This window comes from Notechis scutatus, chromosome 3, assembly GCF_049901735.1.
Source record: "Notechis scutatus isolate UNSWTSFEM ecotype Mainland chromosome 3, rNotScu1.2, whole genome shotgun sequence".
In the NCBI taxonomy this organism is placed as follows: Eukaryota; Metazoa; Chordata; class Lepidosauria; order Squamata; family Elapidae; genus Notechis; species Notechis scutatus.
The window spans coordinates 93,512,657-93,537,560 of record NC_142011.1 but is presented as its reverse complement, the minus strand read 5'-3'; the positions used below and the strand labels follow the sequence as shown (position 1 = coordinate 93,537,560).

The window sequence follows — 24,904 nt, the reverse complement described above, 5'->3', positions numbered from 1 at the left end:
CTGTGCCATTACTCAAGGTGTTTGAAGTGCACCTACAGAAGACCTTGGATGATCCGGATTATCTTCCAATTCCTGTTCAAGCCTAATCATAGTATAGAAACTGCACTGGCTGTTCTTTTGGTACCACATGCAAACAGAAAAGGTGGCGGGAATCTTAATCTGGTGTGAGAAACTGTGAAGTCTGATTTGAGGGGAACAGACTTGAATAAATCCTCTTGTTGGTACACAAGTTCTCTAGTTTCATATCGTTTTATCTATCACACTTGAAAGAAATGCACTTTTTTTTTGAAGGAGCAGCTTTGCAATTGTTGTTGTTTTGGACTCACAGCTCCTGCTTGAGTAGCAAGTAAAAACCATGACCAGAAGACCCTTTGGTCATTTCAGTTGGCCCACCAGTTCCAACCTTTCCCAGATCAGAAAGCACTCAAGACAATGATTCATACCCTTGTCAAATATCAATTCAACTATTATTATTCTATTTGCTATACATGGGGCTGTCCTTGAAGACAATCCAGAGGCTACAGCTGGCTCACAGAGCTTCTGCTTGTTTGCTGGCAATGGCAGCTCTCTCTAAAGCCTCACAAAATAGAACTGGGTTCCTTTTACCTTAGGGACTGTCTACTCCAAGCGCAATCTGTCAACCCTACATAGTTTAGCTAGAGGGAACAACCCTGAGTGGTTTGTCCCTCCCTACCCGAAGGGTTCTCAGTAAATGCTTGACCTCAGGATGGCCCCCACCTGATTATTATTTAGGAAGAGGGTGAAAATGATGCTCCCTCACAGAGCTGTTGGAAAGAGAAAAAAATCTCACTATGCAACACCAGGGATAGAAGATAATTGAATTTTGAACTTTTTTTGTGGTTTTTTGTCATGGGAAGCTCCAAAGGCTGGTAATTATGACCCATTGCTTGCAATCCAGCAGTTATAGGCATGTGGGGGGCAGGGAGGGAGGAAAGGGGGAAGTTCTGGAATGTGCATTATGACATTGTGAAACAAACCCTGTGACATGTGTCCAATATCAGGACTCAAGCACAAAGGCCTCAGTTTGTATTGTGATATCATGGTGCAGGTTGCATTGTTTTTTGTTGTTGGCCTTTTTTGTGTTTATGGACTGTAGTGGTTATCTGTGCCTGCATTTAAATCAAGAGAGGTGTTTTCTTCAGTGGCCTGGAATCATATATTCACATTTAGATGTGCAGCCCCATTGCATCCACCTATAAAATGCTAATTTACATTATTTTATGGGTGTTCCACATCTAATAGTTTTATGGAATTGCCTGAAGTGTTTGGACAACAACATCACAGTATTAATAAGGATAGAATCTTTTTAATTTAATGCACTTCAATATGTTAAAGAGCCTGGAGACTATGCTGAACAGTGGTTAAATATTTGGTTCAGAATTGGAGGAAACCAAGTTCAGATCTACCTATAGCTATAGAAACTCAGTGGAGGCTCTGGATGACACAATTTCTCTAATGGCATCCATGTTCCAGGATTCCTATTGCACAGATGCTATTTATTTATACTGTTTGTTTGTTTGTTTGTTTATGAAAATTTATACGGCTTCCCAACTCACTCTTGGAGACTCCAGGTGGCTTACAAAAATAAAAACCCAATATGAAAACAATAACAAGCGATAAACCCCCATTCCCTTGGTGACAACAGTCAGTCAATCAAATAAGCCACTTGATCGGCTTCATCCCACTCTACACTCCCCCGGCCCATTGGCTGAACCAGGTCTTCAAGACCTTGTGAAAGAGTCTCAAAGTGGGGGCAAATCTTATCTTCATGGGGATGATGTTTCACAGGGAGGGAGCCACCACATAGAAGGCCCATCTTCTTGGTCCCACAAGATGAACCCCTTAGGTGAGGGGACCTAAGCATTCCCTGCCTCCCTGCTCTGGTGGATTGAGTAGATATGACTGGGAAAAGCTGGTCTACCATAAATCTGCAATAAACATAGATTCTTATGTATGTCAATTTATAAGTGTCAAGGCGGGGGGAGAAGAAAAAGCAACTTTAATAACTAAATAAGGACCAACTTTTTGCAATAATTTTCTCTCCCTGATCATTAAGATGTTAGGGTCGCAATAGATGTTATACAAAGCTCCAGTCAGAATTCCTTATACTCTGCACACTTTAATTGAAGTTTCTGTACTAACCAAACATCTGATTTTCTTTCTAGTTTTAAATAACCAACAGATTAGCCCATATTTCACTTCCAGTGTAGTGGAAGTCTCAATCAGGGTGTGATGAGTTCATGGGATATCTTCTACCAATGAAGTATAGGTAGTCTTCAACTTAGAATCACAATTCGAACCAGAATTTTGGTTATTAAGTGATGCAGTGGTTAAAAAAGTCTTCACATGACTGCACTCAATTTTAAGAGCATTTTTATTGTAATCATTAGTGACTCACATGGTTGCTAAGTGAATCCAATATTGACTTGGCTTGTTAGAAGCCAGCTTGTTAGGACAAAAATTGCTATTGTATAATTACAGGCATATTATGACAGTCAGAACTTTGAAGATGGGTTATGCTTTATCTTATGGATTATGCTTAACACTTTTCAGTGACATCATAACTTTGAACCATCATTAAACAAGTAATCATAAGTTGAGTACTACCCATAAGTGGTTGAGTATTCACATTCACGTGCATAAAATTATATTAGCTAAATATGGGGCCCAGAGTTTGCTAAAGGGTTGCATAAACATTTTACTAGAACTGTGGATCAAATCAAAGTAACTAATATATAAATCCCATTGACTATTCCTAGTGTGTATTTGATGACAAACTTGTATATATTTGGATAGGTGTAAAATGACCCCTAAGGATTAGCTAAACTTCCCACCTTTTCAATAAAATGAAAATATTGTATATACTATGACAATAGGAGTTTTCTGTGGCAAAAGAGCACGCGGAACAAACAAACCCCAATGAAATAAAATAACAATTATATGCCAACAGTTTAAAAATTGTATATAAAAACCTGTAAATAATTTTATTAGTGTCAGTTGTTTATTATACCAGCATCTGTTGCTTGTGGATGTTTACTGCTGCTCTTCAATATTTGGTATTCTAGAGGGTGACTGAAATTATTCTGAAAGGAAAAGATAAATGTAAAAATCATCAAAGCAGACTGGGGGATGTAGCACCAAGGGAGAAATAAGAGGTTGAGAGGTTTTTTTTTAAAAAAAAAAATGTCACCATAAAAGGAACAGTACAGCAACACCTGGAAAATAGGTTTAGAAACATCAGAGCTGTAGGAAGTCTATTAAACTTCCCTTAGAGAACTGTAATTAGTTCTAAAAAGAATCTTTGTAGGGATGGCAAAAGAGGTTTAAGTGATAGTTTTCTCTTTGTTTCCTTTGAGGTCTCTAACCTCATTTTGATATTTAGTAGCTTTTATTTTCTTAGCATGGCTGAATTCTAAAAGATGTAAGAATTATATCAAAAGGCCGCATGGTAAAGATTTTCTCATAATTGCTATGAGACTCACGAATAAGTAAAGTTGGATGAAATAGTGGTTTAGAAGAAACAGAACAAAAACAATGTAGTTCTCCACCCTGATACAGATGAGATAACTGACCCTGATGATGGAGATCCAACAGAGATTTCCCAGGTCACAATTCCAGTGATTCTGTCAGATTTGAGGAACTATAGATAAGATGCCCTCAAGCCACCTTCATAATCAGTTGCCCATGTAAGTTCCTCTCCTTCTAAGCATGACAGTCTAGAACACGGGTGTCAAACTCACATCGTCATGGCAGCGTCACATGACATATTGGGAATTTTTTCCTCCTTCATTGAACCGGGCATGGGCTGGGAGTTTGACAGCCCTGGTCTAGAAGATTTAAATTATTATTGCTTCCTCCAGTTAAACATATACAGTAAAAGATGTGGCTTTGCTGAAATTAATCAGAAATTTTACCAGTTTCCTAGATAAGACAACATAAGAGGGATCCCATATAATTTCAGAATATACAAAAATGAATGTTTGCTTGTGGTTTTAAAGTTTTCCAGTAACTTTCCTAAAATGGCAATAAGAAGCTTTTCAGTAATAAACATTATATTTACATCAACCAATGTAGTTTTACTCACTCGTTTTGTACAGTAATATAAAAATATTCCATTCTGTAAGTGAGTGAGTAGAAAATAGGTCTCTGCAGAGTCTTTAGCTGACCCTTTGAGGAATAAAAAATGCTTCTGTCTAGGAACTGAACAGTCAACACTTGGTGCAGCGCAGAAATGACTCTTTCCCTTTCACATGCGCAACCCCTCTGCAACCTAGCTGAACTGCTCTGTGAGACTAATTAGTATTCTCTGAAAACGCCTAGGATATTGATCTGAGATTTGAAGACTCTATTGATGTACAGTCGTCAGTTACAGTTGAATGAAAATTACCTTTAAGGGGAATTCAGAAGGCGAAAACATATCACAGATTTTGTGACTTCTATTGTTATGTAAACTGGCAGCTCAGCTAAGAAATGAAATGCATATCCTTTCAAATTCTTTAAACTTTTTTTATAACCCCCAGAAGATCAGAAATAATCAGACATAGAGACTTTTTTACAGGATATACTTTACCATTCCTTTCCTGTTTTCTTCAGACCCGTGAATACCTTGAGGATGTAATAGCCCAATAGATTTCTTTGTTCATCCAAATATTTTTTTGTTCCTTCTCATGTGATCTGCCTTATATAATAGTCACACAGAAACAAAATTATACATGAATTGCAATCATCTAAAATTGTAATTTGTTCATCCTAAAGCCACAGATGAGCTTATGAAGAAAAGTCCTATATACCAAACCTTTATCTATTCTCACAAGAATACCAGATATGATAAGAACTCTGTTTGGTGACACCAAAACCTAGGGAGGGAATGGGATTTTGCAGTAACCTTCCCCCAGGAGTGGGGAAGGAATGGGGTTTTACAGTATCCTTCCCCAGGAGTGGGGAGGGAATGGAGATTTTACAGTATCCTTCCCCTGCCACGCCCAACAAACTATGCCCACCAAGCCACACCTACCAAGCCATGCCATACCCACTAAGCCACGCGCACAGAACTGTTAGTAAAAAAAATTGAATCCCACCACTGGGATTGGGTCAACTCCACTCTCTATTCTAGCTGCAAATTCCACCTCATTTGGGGAGAAACTCCTGTTGAACCTGCAATGCTAGGATGTACAGGGAGCCAAAGTTAGGCAGTACAATTTCATAGTGGCAACACCATGCCTTTAACCAAGATGAGGTTAACCCCTTTCTTGAAAGGCTTTCTGGAAAATCCCCAAAACTAAACTGGTTCAGACAATATTCTAACTACATTCACAAGCAAATCCATATTTATTTTTATCTTCACTTTTATGTTTTTTATTCAGTTTGTTTTAATTTGGAGTTCTGATTTTATGATTTAACCATTTGATGACGTGACCAACCATGACTATTTCCATGTTCTCATATTGTATAAACCGCCGAGCATCATCAGATAGCAAGAAAATATAAATTTAATAAACCAGTAAACAAAGAAATTCTATTGTGGGGCTGTTGGCATAAAAAGACCACTCTAACAGAAAAACTGAAGAAAAGCTTATCAGAAGAGGCAATCAGAAGCAAAGAGAGAGAAACCATTGTAAACTTTGATATTTTCATCCCACCTGAGCTCTCATTTTTCATATTCAGACTAGGTACAAGACATTCTGATATTTTAATGTGTCTAAGATTTAATCTGATGTCTTCTTAGAATCCAAAAGAGGATTCAAGCCAGAGGTAGTATTCAGCAGATTCTGACCAGTTCTGGAGAACCGGTAGCAGAATTTTTGAATAGTTTGGAGAACTGGCAAATACCATCTCTAACTGGCCCTGCCCCCATCTATTCTCTGCCTCCCCAGTCCCAGTTGATTGGCTGGGTTTTCTTTTGTTGCCCTGCACAGGAGGACAGAGCTGGAAAGCAGGTTAGTGGGGTGGGAGGGAATGGGGATTTTACAGTATCCTTCCCCTGGCACGTCCACCAAGCCACGCCCTCCAAGCCACACCCACAGAACCAGTAGTAAAAAAATTTGGACCCCACTACTGATTCAAGCCACTGGAATGTTTGTCAGATAAAGATATCCTCGTATCTAACTGAAGCTAAGTGATGCAAATTAGTATTACGAATGCTGAAGAGAATGATCCTATTCTCAGAATTTGATAGGGATCTTCAGCTTCTTCATATTATTCTTAATCAGCCACTGAAAATGCTATGTTAAAGTGGTTAAGCAGATCTCAAAGCAACACTTTCTCAAGAAAGTAAGTCTACCAGAGTGTTCTGCATTTCTAAATGATACTAAACATCACTTTAAAAATGCACTCCTTCCTTCCTTCTTTCCTTCCTTTCTTCCTGTCTAGTCCTTTTTTATTTTTGAATGTGTGAAAGGAAGTAAATAGGTGTTTGCCCTCGTTTTCAAATACCACTTTCAAAGGAAGTAGTCCTTGACTTATGACAGTTCATTTAGTGACTGTTCAAAATTACAGTAGCCCTGAAAAAAGTGACTTATCATCGTTTTTCACACGACCGTTGCAGAAACCTGAGGGTCACATGACTAAAACTCAGGCGCTTGGCAACTGACTTGTATTTATGACGGCTGCAGTGTTCCAGGGCCATGTGATCCCCTTTTGCGGCCTTCTGACAAGCAAAGTCAATGGGGAAGCCAAAGTCACTTCACAACCATGTTGCTAACTTGACAACTGCAATTTGATTCAGAGATAGAAGTTTACCTACACTTTTTATCAGAATTTTCCACAGATAGGAAAATACTGCTTTTGAATCTTACTCTGACTTTTTAGCAAAAGAAAAGAAAAAAAAAGCCTAGTCCAATCTTTTTGACTTTCTGGGAAGTTTCCTGGTTCTAAATTGATTGCTAATGACCTGTCTGTCTGTCTGTATTGCTGTGTCGATAAAAAAGATAGCATTGCTGATGGAATACCTCAATACAATTGATATTTGTATTAAACACAGGCTGTTACAATTGTTGTCTTTACGAACATTGTTATGACAGAAATGAACAAAATCATATTGGAAGCAAGAAGTAATATTCAGCAAGTATTCATAGAGTCTCGACAAATATCATTCTCAGTATTTTCAAAAATTATTTCAGTATTTGGCACAGGTCTTGATACCCAACGTAAGCTTCGTTAAGCAAAGATCCTGTCTAACTAATCAGCTAGAGTTTTTGGAGGGTGCTATAAACAATGGAATGGAATGGAATGGAATGGAATGGAATGGAATGGAATGGAATAGAATAGAATAGAATAGAATAGAATAGAATAGAATAGAATAGAATAGAATAGAATAGAATTCTTTATTGGCCAAGTGTGACTGGACACACAAGGAATTTGTCTTGGTGCAAATGCTCTCGGTGTACATAAAAGAGAAGATATATTCGTCAAGAGTCAAGAATCATAAGGTACAACACATAATAAACAAGGGAGCCAGTGAATTACACTACTTAGGTTTTCAAAACACCTTTGACAAAGTCCCACATCAACGACTTCACCATAAGCTTTAAAGGTAAAGGTTCCCTTCGCGCATACATGCTAGTCATTTCCGTCTCTAGGGGGCGGTGCTTATCTCCATTACAAAGCCAAAGAGCCAGCGCTCTCAGAAGCCACCTCTGAAGAAGTTCATGTGGCCGGCATGACTAAACACCAAAGGCGCACAGAACGCTGTTCCCTTCCCACCAAAGTGGTCCCTATTTTTCTACTTACATTTTTTACATGCTTTCGAACTGCTAGGTTGGCAGAAGCTGGAACAAGTAACAGGAGCTCACCCTATTATGCAGCACTAGGGATTTGAACCACTGAACTGCTGACCTTTCTGATCGACAAGCTCAGCGTCGAACAGAAAGGTCAGCCACTGAGCCACCACGTCCCTTTACCGCCATGGCTTTACAGTCATGGGATAAAAGAGCAAGCCCTCTTGTGGATAAGCAACTGGGTAAAGAAAGAAAAACAAAAACAAAGAATATTTTTGCACAAATTCTCTATACAAATTACTTGTGGATTCAGGATGAACAATGTCACTGAAGTCAAAGCAAAAGGTAGGTTTTTTTAAGGAGCGTAAATTACAGGTAGTCCTTGACTTACGACCATAATTCAGCCCCAAATTTATGTTGCTAAGCGAGACCTTTGTTAAGTGGGGTTTGTCCCATTTTACCACACTTCTTGCCACAATTGTTAACTGAATTCCTGCAAGTAACACGGTTGTTAAGTGAATCTCGCTTCCCCATGGATTTTGCTTGTGAGAAAGTCACAAAAGGACACCCTTGGGACCCTGCAACCATCATAAAGATGAGTCAGTTGCCAAGCGTCTGAATTTGGATCACGTAACCATGAGGATGCTGCAGTGGCCTTAAGTGTGAAGAACGGTCATAAGTTGCTTTTTTTCAGTGCCGTTGTAATTTTGAACGGTCACTAAATGAACTGTTGTAAGTCAAAGACTACCATAATGGCAGGTTCCAAAAAAAAAGGCTGAGAAAAGCTGGAAATTATTAAACATCAGCAACATAATTTTATAGATTGCATAATATGGGTGATACTGAAACTATTCAAACCTTAGATGATTTGGAAGCAATGTTTCCCAAAGACCCTCATCATATTCCATATGGATCAAATTTAGTATGTTGGGTTGCCTCAGAAGTTCTATTCCAGTGATGGGATTCAAAAATTTTTAGTCCCGGTTCTGTGGGCGTGGCTTGCTGGGCTTGGCTTGGTTTGGTGGGCATGGCAGGGGAAGGTTACTGCAAAAGCCCATTCCCTCCCCACCCACTAACTGTCAGGATTCCAGCAGTTACTCCAATTAAATCATAAGCCTCGAGCCACACTCCCCAAACTAAAGAGGATTTATTGGAAGTTAACATTCTACGTGGCACTAACCTGGGCGTAGCCAACTCTGAGATACGTAATTCACTGTCACCCTTGATCCTGCTTTTCCTCCCACCCCTCTGAGTGTATCATCCAACAAAAGACATCCATAGACAAGAGTCATTAATCATGCTCTCCAATTAGATTTTTTTCACAGCAGAACCTTCAGCCATCTAATCAGTCTTTGAAGAAAATATGAATGGAATGTACTTTCAAGTCCACACTGCTGCCTGCTCTTTGAACCCCCCCCCCCTTTCTGTTGTCAACTATAAAATGTATATACAAAATGTTTTATGAGTTGACACTAACCTGCTTTCTAGCTCCATTCTCCTGTGCAGGATAACAAAAGAAGACAATCAGCTGGGATTTGGGAGGCAGAGAATAGATGGAGGCGGGGCCAGTCAGAGGTGGTTTTTGCCAGTTCCCTGAACTACTCAAAATTTCCGCTACCAGTTCTCCAGAAGTTGGAGTTCATGTAAATGGAGTTCAACAGTTCATTTAGTGACCATTTGAAGTTACAATGCCACTGAAAAAAGTGACTCAATGATTATTTTTCACACTTATGACCATTGCAGCAACCTCATGATCATGTGATCAGAATTTGAACTCTTGGCAACTGTGCTCAGATTTATGATGTTTTTCAGTGTGCCAGGGTCATGTGATCAACTTTTGCGACCTCTGACAAGCAAAATCGATGGAGAAGTCAAAGTCAATTAACAACCCTGTTACTAATTGAACAGCTGTAGTGATTCACTTAATGACTATGGCAAGAAAGGTTGTAAAATGGGACAAAACTCTATTAAAAACTGTCTCACTTAGCAACAGAAATTTTGGGCTCAATTGTGTTTCTATGTCAAGTACGCCCCATAGATATTCATGGAGACAGAGCCTTTCCTGTAATGGCACCCCAGTCTTTTAATTTTCTCTGCACTAAATTCAGGGGTGGGATTCTACCAGTTTGCACCTATTCGCTAGAACCGGTTGTTCACATTCTAAGCAGTTCAGAGAACTGGTTGTTAGAAGAAATTACTGGCCTAATCCTGTAAGGAAGGCAGGAAGGAAACATTCTGGTGTTGCTTACAGAAAGTGCCTCTCCGTTAACCCTTTTTACATTCTTGGCAGGACTAGACTTCCTGTCTCAGGAATGTCTCTGGAGTTTTTTTCCCTTCCTTTGCTGGTACTTTGCTTGTGTGGAGTGACCATTCAAAGTTACAATGGCACTGAAAAAAGTGACATGACCATTTTTCACACTTACGACTGTTGCAACATCCCCATAATCATGAGAGGCCAGGCAAGGAGATGCACGCCTCGATGTGAGTGATATTGAGTTGGCCATGCCCAGCCAATAACATGACCACCAAAGCCATGTCCACCCAGTCACATGCCCACCAAGCCATGCCCACCACCTAAGCCACGCCCACAGAACTGGTTATTAAAAAATTTGAATCCCACCCCTGACTAAATTGTGTTTAGCAGCAAGTTTTTTTTTCTCCCTTTTAGTTTGGGGTGTGTGTGTTGCTCTCCATTGTTTTTCTTGGCTTTTAGCCTTCTGCTTTTAACTGAGATTTTATTTACTGTAATTATTTTTCATTTTCACTCGTGTTTGCATTCATACTGCAATGTGCTCTAATCATTTACTCTAAAAAGATAAATATGAAGCATTTAAAGGAATGGATTAAAGTGTAACAAAACATCAAGAACAGAGCTGGACACATTTTCATATACCTGGGCAATTTAAAAAATAAAATAGCTTCCTTTTTGTTTATCCACCAGCTGTATACTGCTGAATGTTTTCCTTTCAGTTCTGTTCTGTGGATAAATGCCTACATTCTCCACACATTTCCTTAATGATTACTGTAAAAGATTGAGATCATTCGTCCCCTCCTCTTTTTCTCTCTTACACACACATGTTCTTTTGTTAAGTGCACTGTTTATATATCCGAACAATAGAAAGTTAATATAGTGAATTTGTGTAACAGGAAATATCCTTTTTTTTAATGAAGAAAGCTGAAATTTCTCCAGCAACTCTAACATTTCCGATGATTCTGCAGAAAAGGCCTATAATTTTGCACCCAGTCCTAAACGTATCTCTTTAAAATACAGATGGGAATGGCATTTTAATATTGTACTGGATTTAATTTTAATTGTCTTAATTTTACAGTCATGTCTGAGAGTTTGTTGCTTTTGTGTTAAACAAATATATACAACTGCCCACTCACACAGTGACATTTGACTTTTTATGAATTAATTACATGTAGTCCTTATCTTATGACAGTTCATTTAGTGAACTGAGTGGCGCAGTTGTTAGAGTGTAGTACTGCAGGCTACTTCTGCTGACTGCAATTTGGCAGTTTGAATCTCACCAGGCTTAAGTTGACTCAGCCTTCCATCCTTCCGAGGTTGGTAAATGAGAACCCAGATTGTTGGGGGCAATAGGCTAACTCTGTAAACCGCTTAGAGAGGGCTGTAAAAGCACTGTGAAGGAGTATATAAGTCTAAGTGCTATTGCTATTGCTATTTAGTGCCTGTTTGAAGTTACAACAGCACTGAAAAAAGTGACATATAACCACTTTTCACTCCTACGACCTTTGCAGCACCCCATGGTCATGTGATCAAAATTTGAATGCTCGGCAACTGACTCATGTTTATAATGGCTCCAGTTTCCTGGGTTCATTTGATCATCTTTTGGGACGTTTTGCTAAGCAAGTCAATGAGGAAGTCAGATTCCCTTGACCTTGGGACACAGCAGAGGTGGTATTCAGCAGGTTCTGACCAGTTCTGGAGAACCGGTAGCGGAAATTTTGAGTAGTTCTGAGAACCGGCAAATACCACCTCTGACTGGAGAGTTTACAGTATCCTTCCCCTGCCACGCCCACCAAGCCATGCCCACAGGACTGGTAGTAAAAAAAAATTGAATCCCTCCCACTGAGGCACAGCAATGTGTCATAAATATGAAAAAGCTGCCAAGCATCTGAATTTTGATCACATAATCATGGGGATGCTACAAAGGTCATAACCGTGAAAAACGGCCCTATGTCACATTTTTCCAGTGCCATTGTAACTTTGAATGTGACTAAACAAACTGTTGTAAGTCGAAGACTACCTGTGTGACATTCAAAACAGTTGCTTTGGTTTCTAAACTGCAGTCTGTGGGTTAGCAGTAATGTGTGAACCAGGGCGTTATCTTTTCTTTAGGAAATCATGGTTAAAATAAGCTACCATGTGGTATGTCATATGAGCCAAGGTGCATATTGTTTTAGTCATTTATTGACATACTTACTTATTTCTCCCCAGGAACCAAAGATGTGACTTCAGAGTTCCAATCTTACTGAAAAACATGGGAAGAAATCACCGGGCTAAAAATATCATTTAAAAGCTCTGCAGAGAATGTGATGGCTGGGTTGGACTGAGGCATTGTCCTGCATCAGAAATAAAGAAAGAGTAAATAAATAAGAAAACTTCTCCACAATCTATTTTGTCTTCCTAAGATCATTAAACCTTCTGGAAATGAGTCCCTTCTTTTAAATATTGGCAGATATATTGTTGTGGACTGCCTGCTTTAAGGAAAATATCTCAATTGATAAATCCTAGCTGCACCATTTGTTTTCAAGGTCCCTGCAACATTATCAATATTTGGCACTGTTTTAAATCCCTTGATCCTATACAGAACAGAAGAGTGCTGTAATATTATATTAGCTACTTCTAAGAAGATTCCCCAGTCACCCCAGTAAGCTTAGAACTGCATTTAAATTAAAATACCAGAGGATTTTTTTTTATTATTTTTGCTCGTCTTGGTCATTTTTGTTCCATATTGAACACTTAGGAGAAAAGAAAGGCTGAAACACACATATTCTCTATGATTATTCTGGTTGAAAATCATTAGACTCTGTTTATTGCCTAAAATGAAAGTAAATCCATTCAATGAACTTACTTCAGCAATAAAATAATCTCCTAGGATAAATTGTATGGAATGCATACATATGGATCTGCAACTTCTGCACCGGGGTCAAACTGGTGGCCCACAAGCCGGATACGTCATGCACAGGCCATGCTCACTCCAGCTCCACAAAGGCAAAAAACATCACGATACGACACGATACATCACTTTTTGCAATCAAATTTGACACCTGTGCATCATGGTGTCCTAACACAAGCTTTTGTGCTGTGATATCACACAAGGCGCATTTTGTCATTTACTCCAAATGGATAGCTCTTTCCTGAAAATGTTTAAAACACTTATACAAGGTTTCATAATTTTTTTTTGTTTTGAAGCACCTTTAGGAAATACTTGATGATGTTTGCATTATTGATAGCTGGTGGCTTTCAGAACTATATACAGTTTTTATTTCATTTCATTGTATATTTTATTTTATTTATCTTATTTTATTATTGTAACTCAACTCCAGTTTCAGATGTTCAGTGTCTAATGATATCTTATTGTATTATTATGTTGTTTTGTTTGTTCAGGTAACTGCGACTTGTAAACCAGCTAGGACTGGTCTGACTGAAGCAATAGAGAAGTTAAAATATGTAAAATTTAAATTTACATATAGAAGGGTCTTCAAACTTGGCAAGTTTAAGATTTGTGGACTTCAACTCCCAGAATTCCTGAGCTAACATGATTGGAGGAGGAATTCTGGGAGTTGAAGTCCACAAGTCTTAAAGCTGTCAAGTTTGAAGACCCTTGAATATAGTCTTCAACTTATGATTCTTCACTTAACAATGGTTGATCATGATTTGAAACCTTTTTTGGCTGATTTCTAGCAAAAAAGAAAAAAAAACACCCATTGGGAAAAATGGATTTGCTTGATGGCCATGTGATTTGCTTAACAACTGCATGATTAGCTTAATGACCACAGTGATTTGCTTAACAACCATAATAAAAATTGTCATAACATTGGGTAAGACTCAACTTATGACTGCAATGGCTTACCATGGAAATTGCAGTCCCAATTGTGGTTGTATATCAAGCACTCTGCACTCTTTCTAGAGTCTCCACATCTTTTTTGTACCGTGGTGACCAGAACTGGATGCTTTATTCCAGCCTATCCATTTACTTTGCATATCTTGAAAACAACACATAACAGCTATTCTGAGTTAAGTCATTCCATTTCTCATGCAGTCCTTTCATCTTTTCGGTGTAATAGGGATTCTAGAGTGATTTCCAAAACACTAAAAAAGTTAGTTTAGGACATGCTGTATCCCAAAGTAATGGAATCTCATCCTTGCATTAAGCTTTCAAAGGAATATTTGGCTGTTTTGTAGATTTTCACCACAAAGAAGGAAAAAGAGAGAGAAACATTTGTTTCCCCAAAATTGGTATCTGCAGGAAAGCACAACCAGTAAAGATAAACAGGAACACCCCTCACACCTGACATCAATGAGGAATCGTGGCTCCAAGAACTACACAATTAGCTGACAATTTTTATGGGATGACAGCTGCATGACTCACTTATATATGGAAGGGTGGGAAGTTTTGTTTTTGTATTAGGTGGGTATTTTGCCTGCCTTAGCACTAAGAGGACTGTGTAAATAGGAAGTGATGCGGGAAATCAATTCAGAGCTAACATAGTCTCTTTATTATTATTATTTTTCCTCAAGGATCAAACAGGAAGAGATAGGAAACCCAGAAAGATACTTGACAGATATTTAGTTCAGTGCAAGACAAAGGAAGTCAGCATGTTGAAGGGCCCGGGTGGTTATTTTTGAGTTGTTGAACGGAAATGGGATGCTGTGTAGAAAGGATATGGATTTGGATGCCTGGGGTGGCATAGCAATGCAGAGGAACAGCAGGGCCTGGGCAAAGTGAAGACCATCTGTGGGCCTGAACAGGGAGGGAGGAACCTGTAGGTCAAGAGGCAGAAAAAGAAGAAATACAATGCTCCTTGAAGCATTGCCCTCAAGTATTTATTGATAAATGATATCCAATCTGACCCATTTTGCCATGCAATGTCACTATGTCTAGAATCGTCCATTTTACCTTCTCTGAGCTGGAATTCTCATCCTTTTTTGTTATAAAGCAAACCTTTAAGACCTACCTGTTCCATTTTGCAGAGGAGAAGGGAGGTCTTTGACTGGAAGGTGTGGTTGTTGGCATATGATATTTATATTTGCTGGTGCTTTGTGAACTTTTTTTTTAAATATGTTTTTATGTATATGGGTTTCCCTGATGTTATTTCATATGTTAATATTATTAGTCAGCTAGATTCTGCAGGAATGAGCAGCATACACATAAATTAAAAGTTTCTGTAAAGCCAAAATGTGTCTTCTGTTCAAGAAGGATCACATTTTTCTTCTGAATCATTCTCTGCTCTGGTTTAATTCTTCTGTTGGAAAGTAACTAATTCTGATGGACAGATCTCTTGGCAGTATAAAGGCTTCAAGTAATCACAATAGAATAATGGAATCATTTTATACATGTAGTTTTATTAATTTATAATATGACATACAAAGAGAATACAAAAGCAAGTATTAGGGAAATTAAGAAAGGAAAAAGGGAAGTGGATAGTGGGGGAAAGCAAGGGAAAAAGAAAAAAAAGGCATTGACTTCTGATTCCTTTGGTGCAGTAAAATAAGGAATTAAGAGCTACCCTCAACTTCATACTTTTTCATAATAATGGACACTAACCATTTCTATAACAACAAACATATCTAATTAGTAAATCCCAAAATCAAAATTTCATTTTTTCTACCTCAAGCATGAAGTCCAGAAGTGGTTTCCAAATAGAAATAAAGGTATTTGTGTTTTTTTCTTTAATCAAAGCAGTCAATTTAGTCATCTCTGCTAACTCGATCAGTTTTTGCAGCCGTTCATCCATTGTAGGGATCAAGGTGACCTTCCATTTATGTGCATAGTCTTGCTGCTGTCAACATGTATAACGTCAGAGTTCCGAATTTTTTTCCAAGTCTTGTTCCATTAACCCCAAAAGAAAAGTATCTGGTTTTCTTTCTAATATTCACTTTAAGAATTTTCTGTATTAAGATATGAATCCTACTCCAATATTTATTTGCTTTATCACACATCCACCATAGATGATAAAAAGTATCTTCTTTACATTTACAACATTCATTTGAAGTACCTATATACACTCTTGATAATAATGTACCAAGTTTTAGTTCTTCCCAAATCACTCTTCATCTTTGATCCTTTCAGTAAGCATTTCCTGTGAACATAACGCTGTGATTTCATGTTCATGACATAATCCCTGATTGATAGGAAATACTCTAAGGAAGAACAAAGGTAGCATAGCACCGCAAAAAAGATAGTTTCCAAAGCTTGAAAACAAAAGTAGCAATGTTGTTCAAGGGATAGCCTTTCCCAAATATATTTAGAATACTGCATTTGGTGTAATCCCAGGTTAATGTTTAAAAACATGACATAGCAAGATATTATTTAAAACATTTTTCCCAAGGAAACTAGAGTCACTTTAGATCAGATTGGCAGCCTATAAATCTAATAAACAAACAAACGAAGTAGAATTTTGTTATGGAGTTTGAAAGTATCATAGGTTGTACCAGTTGCATTTTTCTATTTTGTTCTTCAACATAAACAATTATTTGAACTGAGGAGTCCTTGGTGCTCTCTGAGCTTGCTTGTTCCTTGCAGATGTTTCATTATCCAAAGTGAGTGCTAGTGATGATGTTAGTGATAGTTCTTTGAACACTTTCTGGTTTAGAACCCTTGCAAAAACTATTATTTGAAAGCGTAAGAATGCCTTGAGAATGCTGCTAATTTGAACGCATCAGTTTTCTAGTCATTCAAAGAAAGAAGAGGAAAGTGTTGAGGGTAATCAATGTAAATTAAAAGAAGGATTCAGCTTAAGCCTCCCAGGTCAAAACCAAAGCACTGATATTTATTTATTTATTTTTATTTATTTATTTGATTTGCCAATTGTTTACAAGATAATAAGTATAAGTGTATACATAGTTGTGAATACATGAAATGGGTACATATAAGAAAAATAAAAGAATAAGAGAAACAATAGGACAGGGACGGTAGGCACGTTGGTGCGCTTATGCACGCTTATGCACGCATGCATATCACTATGGCAAAGATTTTATTTATTTATTTATTTTGTCAAAAGCTTACAATAGAAATAAGAATAAACATAAGTTTTAAATGGGATGGTAGCCACGATTGTGCGCTTATGAACACCCTACAGACCTCTTAGGAATGGGGTGAGGTCAATAGAGGGTAAAGGAGTGGGGGTTTGAGTAGGTGACAACAGAATCAGGTAGTGAATTCCAGACATTGACTACTCTGTTGCTGAAATTGCACTTCCTGCAATCAAGTTTGGAATAGTTTACATTAAATTTATATCTGTTGTGTGCTCCTGTGTTGTTGTGTTGTATTCATTAACTGGTAAGAGTTGTAACATATGATTTTATGTACTATGCTTAAGTCCAGTCCAGTCAAGGTTCTCTAAGCCTAGAATATCAAGTCTGGTGGTGTAGGGTAGTCTGTTGTGAACAGAGGAATGTAGTACTTTTCTGGTAAAATACTTCTGCTCAATTGTATTTATGTCTGATATACAGTGTGGATTCCAGACAGCACAGCTGAATTCAAGTATTGGTCTAGAAAAGTTTTTGAATGCCCTAGTTTGCAAATCAGTATTACCAGAGGAGAAGCTTTGTAAAATTAAATTTACAAATCTTAAAGCCTTTTTGGCAATACTGTTGCAGTGAACTTTGGCGCTTAGGTCATTCGATATGAGAATTCCAAGGTCCTTGACAGAGTGAGAGTCATCAACAAGGTCATATCTGCATAGCTTGTATTTGGTATACAGATTTTTTTTACCAATGTGTAGGACAGAGCATTTGTTGGTCAAGATTTGGAGTTGCCAACTGTTAGACCATTCTGACACATAATCAAGGTCTTTTTGAAGGATGGTAACATTGATGGTGGTGTTGAATAGTTTTACATCATCAGTGAAGAGGATGCAATTGCTAATAAGGTGACCACAAAGGTCATTTATATAGAGTGTAAAGAATCCTAGAATGCTCCCTTGGGGGACACTGTAATAACTGGTGCAGGGTTTGATAGGGTGTTTCCTATTTTTACTATTTGTTGCCTGTTTGACAGGAAGGCAGTAATCTCCTTGTGAAAGGATCTGGAAATGCCATAAGAATTTAATTTTAATAGTAGCTTGTCATGTACTACTGAGTCAAAGGTTTTGCAGAAGTCAATGTAAATTACATCTATTGCTTTACCCTGGTCAAGTAGTGTAGTCCATATGTTTTTGCAGCGTAGAACTTGCAAATTGTAGGACAATTTTTTTCTGAAACCAAATTGTTTATTGGAGAGTAAGTTGTTTGACTCTAGGTGGAAGGTAATGCATTGATTAATACTTGATTCCAAAACTTTGCACATGACACAACACAATGAGATTGGTCTGTAGTTTTCAACCAGGCAGGGGTCACCTTTTTTGAAAATAGGGATGACTGTTGTTAAAGACCATAAATTTGGTAAGGAGCTGGTTCTGAATGATATCTCATATCATGCTTAGGGATTCTGCTATGGTAGTGGAGAGCTTTTTTAAGAAGAAAGCACATAAGCCATCAGGGCCAATAGATAAGGATGGTTTTAGGTGGCATAGTGCATTTTCTATGTTATCTTCAGTAAAGTCAAAGTAAAGTAAAGTAGATCATTGCAGTTTGTTGTTGTACGATTAGGAAATGTGGGGCATGAGCCATTACTGTTTACAAAGACTGAACTGAAGAACAACAGTGGTGTCCCCCAAGGCAGTGTTCTAGGACCAACTCTTTTCATACTCTACATAAATGACCTCTGTAATCATATCAAAAGCAACCGCGTTCTCTTCGCTGATGATGTAAAGCTATTCAACACCACAGACAATACTGCTACCCTTCAAAAAGACCTTGATTATGTATCAGAATGGTCAAACAAATGGCAACTTCAAATCTCAACAAATAAATGCTCTGTCCTACATATTGGCAAAAAAATCAGAAAATAAAATACAGGCTGAATAGTCAAGACCTTGTTGATGATCCAAACTCTGTCAAGGATCTTGGAGTACTCATCTCTCATGATCTAAGTGCCAGAGCCCACTGTAACTACATAGCCAAAAAGGTGTTAAGAGTTGTTAACCTAATCTTAACTAGTTTTTTCACTGATAATATTACACTAATAACTAAAGCATACAAAACATTTGCCAGACCAATACTCGAATACAGCTCATCAGTCTGGAACCCACATTACGTATCATTACAGTTCAGAAAGTCCAGAAATATTTCACAACAAGAGTTCTCCACTTCTCTACTCATTGCAGAATACCTTATGCCACCAGACTCGAAATTCTAGACCTAGAAAACCTAGTACTACGCCGCCTTCAGTCCGATCTAAGTATTGTATATAAAATCATACATTGCAATGTCCTACCTGTCAATGAATACTTCAGCTTCAACCGTAACAACACAAGAGCAAACAATAGATACAAAGTCAAGGTTAATTGCACCAAACTTGATTGCAAGAAATACGACTTCAGCAACAGAGTGTTCAATGTCTGGAATACTCTACCTGACTCTGTGGTTTCTTCCCCAAACCCCAAAAACTTTAACCTTAGACTGTCTACTATTGACTCACCCCTTTCCTAAGAGGTCTCTAGGGGGCGTGCATAAGCGCACTAACGTGCCTACTGTCCCTGCCCTATTGTTTCTTTTATTTTTTTTATTTTTCTTATATGTATCCATGTATTCATAACTATGTTTTTACTTATACCTATTATCTTGTAAGCAATTAACAAATAAATAAATAAATAAATAAAATAAATAAAAACATGTTGAAGAGGTTTGCCTTAACGGCTTCATCGCTATAATCTTTCCCATTAGGACCTTTTAGGGTTGGGGTGGTTTTTGAGTCTTTAAGTTTGGTGTTTACAAAGTTATAGAAGGCATGGGTGGATTTTGTGCGTAAAAGATTTTCCTCTTGTTTGCAGTGGTAATTTGGTGCATTCAGCCTTTATCTTCGGCATAAGGTGTTGCATTGGTTTTTAAAGTTAGCTACATATTTAGTTTTGTTTTTACGCCATAAGGATTATTTTTTAGATTGAAGTTTTCTTATTATTTTGGGGAAATTGTTTTTGTTTTGTTTTTGGGGTTTACTAATAGAACATATAGTTTAATGACTCTTTCAGTTTCAAGCATAATGTTCTTCTGTAGTGTTACAGCCAGAGAACAGAATGTGCCAATCAAGTGATGACAAGTCGGCAGCTATGAGTTCATAATTGGCTTTTATAAAATTATATTTTGGAGATCCATCATTATGATCCTCTTTGAGTAAATTTAGACAAAAGTCAATCATGCTATAGTCATTGTTTCAAAATGGTTCCTGTATTTGTAGGCCATAAATTGAGTTTGAGCTGTTGCAGAAGATGAGGTCAAGGCAGTTGTTTAGTCTGGTGTTGTTATATACTAATTGATCCAGTCCCAGTGTGGTAATGGCATTGTACAGGGTTGTATGAATGTGTTCAGATGTACATTCATTTAGTGTCCAATTTATAAGAGGTAAGTTGAGGTCACCAAGAAAAGCAATCTCTTGTATAATTTGAATCTTTTTTAGATTTAGAGACTTTTTATAGAATATAGCAACTCCACCTCCTCTGCGGATTTCGCGATCAGACTGATAAACTTGATATTCTCTTACAGTGGTAATGAAGTCTGGGAAAGATGCATTCAACCATGTCTCACAGACAAATATAATGTTGAATGTGGCTGTGCTTAGTAAGATGAGGAATTCATGCATTTTATTTGCGAGGCTTCTTGCATTGAGTACTTTGCATTTAAGATATGAAGTACTGGGTCTGGAGGAAGTAAGGGGTGTGCATCCCTAACGTTGAATGTTTGGTTGATGGTTATTGTGATGTGAGTTGTGGCTCTTGCTTTTGATACAATCTGCACGGTAGTCAATGTATAGATTAGTATTACCTAATACATGTAGTCTTTTGAGCTCAGAACGTAGTTCCCGGGATTGTACACATTGCTGTAAGGTTAGATCAGGGCGAGAATGAAGGTTCTTATGGTTATTGTTGCTCTTTGCAAGTGAATTTATTGAGAAGATGAATTTGCGTTTGCTTGATTCATTTTTGCAAAGGACCCTGCAGAGGTGTGGGGTCATCAAGCCATCTTTGTTTTTTGAGTTCAGGACCAACACAGGAAATACCAAGTATTTCATCAGGGGAGATGGTTGATGCTTGATATTCTCTGATGATGTTTTGAACATTAGTGATATCATCATTGTCATTGACCTCTAGATCAAATAAGATGGCATTTGGTCGCTTCCGTTCACGCTCAACGGCCTCTTGGATGAGGATGGGGATATCAATATTTAAAGGATTTGTGTTTTTTTTTGTGGATTGGGTTTGGTTGCAGTTGTTGGATATGGTTTGTAGATGTTTGATGTTTGTTTTTTTGTGCTGTCTCTTTTTTTTCAAGGTTTATTAATCTTACTTATATAGTGTCCAGGGATGCTACAATGGTGTTAAGGGATGTTATACATGTTTCTATGGAATCAACTCTTTCAAACAGGGTAATATATTTTTCTAGTTTGGGTCTGCACGGTGGGCAGAAATATGGAAAAGCATTGGCAGATGATTTTAGGAATAGAGCCATTTGCTTGGGTAATCCTAAGCAATTATGGTGAGCGTAGTTGTCACAAAGAGAACATTTGATGTAATCTTCATTCTCCTTTAAAGTTTCCTTACATATAAGGCAAGAGCAAGAGTCTTGTGGCTCTTTAGTAGGGATTTCTTTCTTTTTAGGTTGTGGTTGTGAGTGATGTGAATAGCTGAATCCATCCTTGGGCTACAAAAAAGGAGACAGTGACTCACCGATGGTTAAGTCTCTGTTTAAAAACCAGTTTCTCCAGAGGTTTACCAGGAATCAGCTGCCGCCTCCTTACCCCCATTTTCCCCCTCCTGTAGTTCTGAGTGTTCTCTAACTAAAATAACATTGCTTTGATAAGATTTCAACAATCAGACAATACTATATGTGTAAAGGAAAATCCTTTTTTTCCCCAAAGGCATAGGCCTGAAAACTATTCTTAGGAATGGGCAAGGGACAATTCAGTGCATAAACAATCCAGGCACTTGTTGAATGAAAAGAAATGGCCAAGGTTTCCAAGCCAATTTTTTCCACCTGAAATCCCTATAGTTCAAAAATAAAAACATACCTGGCACCAGCACAGAGAATCAAAACCGCAATGTTGTAAACTTTTTCTAGGTTTTGGATTCAAGTTGAGGATGGGGTATTTAGATTTCTTTTCCCTTTGACATCTACAAAAATAGATATAAAAAAAACAAACAGATTGAAGATGTAAAAGCAAATGTTTGATTTAAATGGCCTCACGTTACTGTTAATATGTAAAAAGGAGTCTTTATACTTATAGTTACAATGCTCAGCTCTGTAAGCAGAAATTGTTACATCACATTATTTTAGCCTATTGTGGTTGTGTGTTCTGAATATTTATATATATAGAGAGAAGATATAATACTGCAAAATAGCATTGATATCATTCTGATTTTAAAAAATGCTCTGGGGCCCTACAAAGATCTCAGTGGAACTCCAGAGGTTTGGTAGCCATGTTCTAAGGTTCTTAAGAAAGTCTACTTGCTAAAATATTGCTCACCCATTCTCAAGTGTCCAGTATGAATTAACAAACTTCTTTAATTACCATGTTTCCTAGAAAGTGAGAAAACAGTCCAACTCATTTTTGGAATCACAATTGTAGATGAAATTTAGAATCTGTATACATTGGTTAAGACTAAATTTTATGCAACCAGAATGCTGGATTATTGGATTATTGGATTATAGTATGGTATGGTATGGTATGGTATGGTATGGTATGGTATGGTATGGTATGGTATGGTATGGTATGGTATGGTATTGTATGGTATAGTACAGTACAGTACAATACAGTACAGTACAGTATAGAATTCTTTATTGTCCAAGTGTGATTGGACACACAAGGAATTCGTCTTGGTGCAAATGCTCTCAGTGTACATAAAAAAGATACATTTGTCAAGAGTCAAGAATCATAAGGTACATCACTTAATAAAAGTCATAGGGTACAATAAGCAATCGAATCATACTAGGAAACAGTCAATATAAATCATGAAGATACAAGCGACAAAGTTACAGTCACACGTGGGAGGGGATGCGTAATAAGGAATGATGAGAAGATGAATAGTAATGCAGACTTTATAAAAAGTTGGACAGTGTTGAGGGAATTATTCGTTTAGCAGAGTGATGGCATTCGGGATTATTATTGAGGGGTGTGGCGGCCTAGTGATGAAGATGCTCACCTCCCACTCGAAAGGTTGCAAGTTCAATCCTAGGTAGTGGAAGATGTTTCTCTCCTAGGGTGCAAAATATATATATATCTGCTGTGAACTCCGCATGGCATCATGCCCTCATCTGGCCATTAAATGCTCAGCTCCATCCAGTCTCCCTGACTGAACTAAAAGATTACAGAGTTGTAAAATGATCTTAGATTACAGAGTCCACAAATTATATTTCCTTCATTTAATGAATTGTGATTCTCAGAAAGGTTAAGTTGTTGTTGATTATGAGGATCTGGTGAATGTTTCTTTGTAAATTATTTTTATGCTGTCATTTACCATAGAATGGCCTATTATATATGTCGTGTCCGTCGAGAAAGGAAGCTCGGAGTCAGTGACTTGGTTTCAGCTCTTTATTGGCTCCTGATACAGCTTAGGCTTGAAGGGAAAAACTGCGGCTTTTTATTCTCGAGCCGCGGCGGTCGCGACCAATGACACCGCTTGAATCTCCCGCGATTAGTTTCCACCAATCGCGGGGATTCGCAGCGACCAATCAGTGCGGCTCGCTCGACCAATCCGGTCGCGCGCGCCTTAACCAATCGCGACGACGGGCTACGAGTATGTAAATTGACTTGTACAGAACACCCCTCCCTCTTGGTTCGGTCTCACGTAACGTAGTCCCGTAGGTAGGCGGGCTTCGCACTTGTCTACTTGACTTGCGCAGCTTAGTTGTTGTTTGGTTCCCGGCCGGTTCGGTCGGGACTTCTGTTTCTCTTGGCCCTGTCGATGGAACCCCTGGAAGGTGTCGCTGGGCCTCTTGTTGCAGCTCCCTCCTGGTCTACCCGGGTTGGTCGAGCTGCGACTTCGCCGCTCCTGCCTGGTCTTTCCGGGCTGGTTGAGCTGGCCTGGCTGTTCCTTCCTGGTGAGACTTCGGGCTGGCTGTTGACTGGTGAGTATTGCTGGTTATTTCCTATTTGATCCTCTGTGTCTTCCCTCCCCTCTTGGTTTGTGTTATCGGTGTCGCCTGTGTTTGGTTGCGTGTCGGTTGTGTTTTTGTTCTTGATCTTATTTGATCGATGTGGCGTTTCCATGTTTGTTCGTCGGTTGTCTGTAGCCGGTAGGAGTGGGGTCCTGTCAGTTGGGTTATAGTTGCCGGTACCCATAGTGGGTCTCCGGTAAGGTTTTTTGCATAGACTCATTCGCCTGGTGCAAAACCCGGTGCTTGCTAGATGAGTCCGGGGTTTTTCCGGGTTGTATGTGGGGTGTAGTCTGTCGAGTGGTGACCTTAGTTTTCTCCCCATTAGTAATTCTGCCGGGCTTTTGTTAGTCGTTGTGTTAGGGGTGATATGTTGTATTAGGAGCATTTTATTTATTTTTCTTGTATGTCCCGTGTTCGATCTTTTGGAGGGTTCTTTTTGTAAATTGAACCATCCGTTCTGCCCTACCATTGGCCGCCGGATGCGCCGTCGCTGTCAGTGCGTGTCGTATGCCTCGTTCCGCTAGGAATCTTTCGAATTCAGCGGGTGAACTGGGGTCCGTTGTCTGACACGATGACATCCGGGAGACCGTGGGTTGCGAAGAGTTTGTTTAAGACCTTGGTTACTGCATCTGTTGTGGTGGTCTTCATGTTGCTTACCTCCAGCCAGTTGGAGTAAGCATCCACCGTGATGAGGAATGTGTTCCCTTTTGTGGGCCCGGCAAAGTCT

The 24,904-nt window shown here is 38.5% G+C and overlaps 1 long non-coding RNA gene across 1 annotated transcript; it reads right to left on the bottom strand.

Annotated features, from left to right (window-relative positions):
* Window positions 1-3,077: 3,077 nt before the first annotated feature.
* On the bottom strand, window positions 3,078-13,919 carry LOC148131282 (uncharacterized). Its single transcript, XR_015748346.1, has 3 exons — window positions 13,838-13,919; window positions 12,185-12,323; window positions 3,078-3,104 (listed from the first exon to the last, which is right to left on the bottom strand). It is a non-coding gene; the product is annotated as an uncharacterized LOC148131282 (long non-coding RNA).
* Window positions 13,920-24,904: the final 10,985 nt, after the last annotated feature.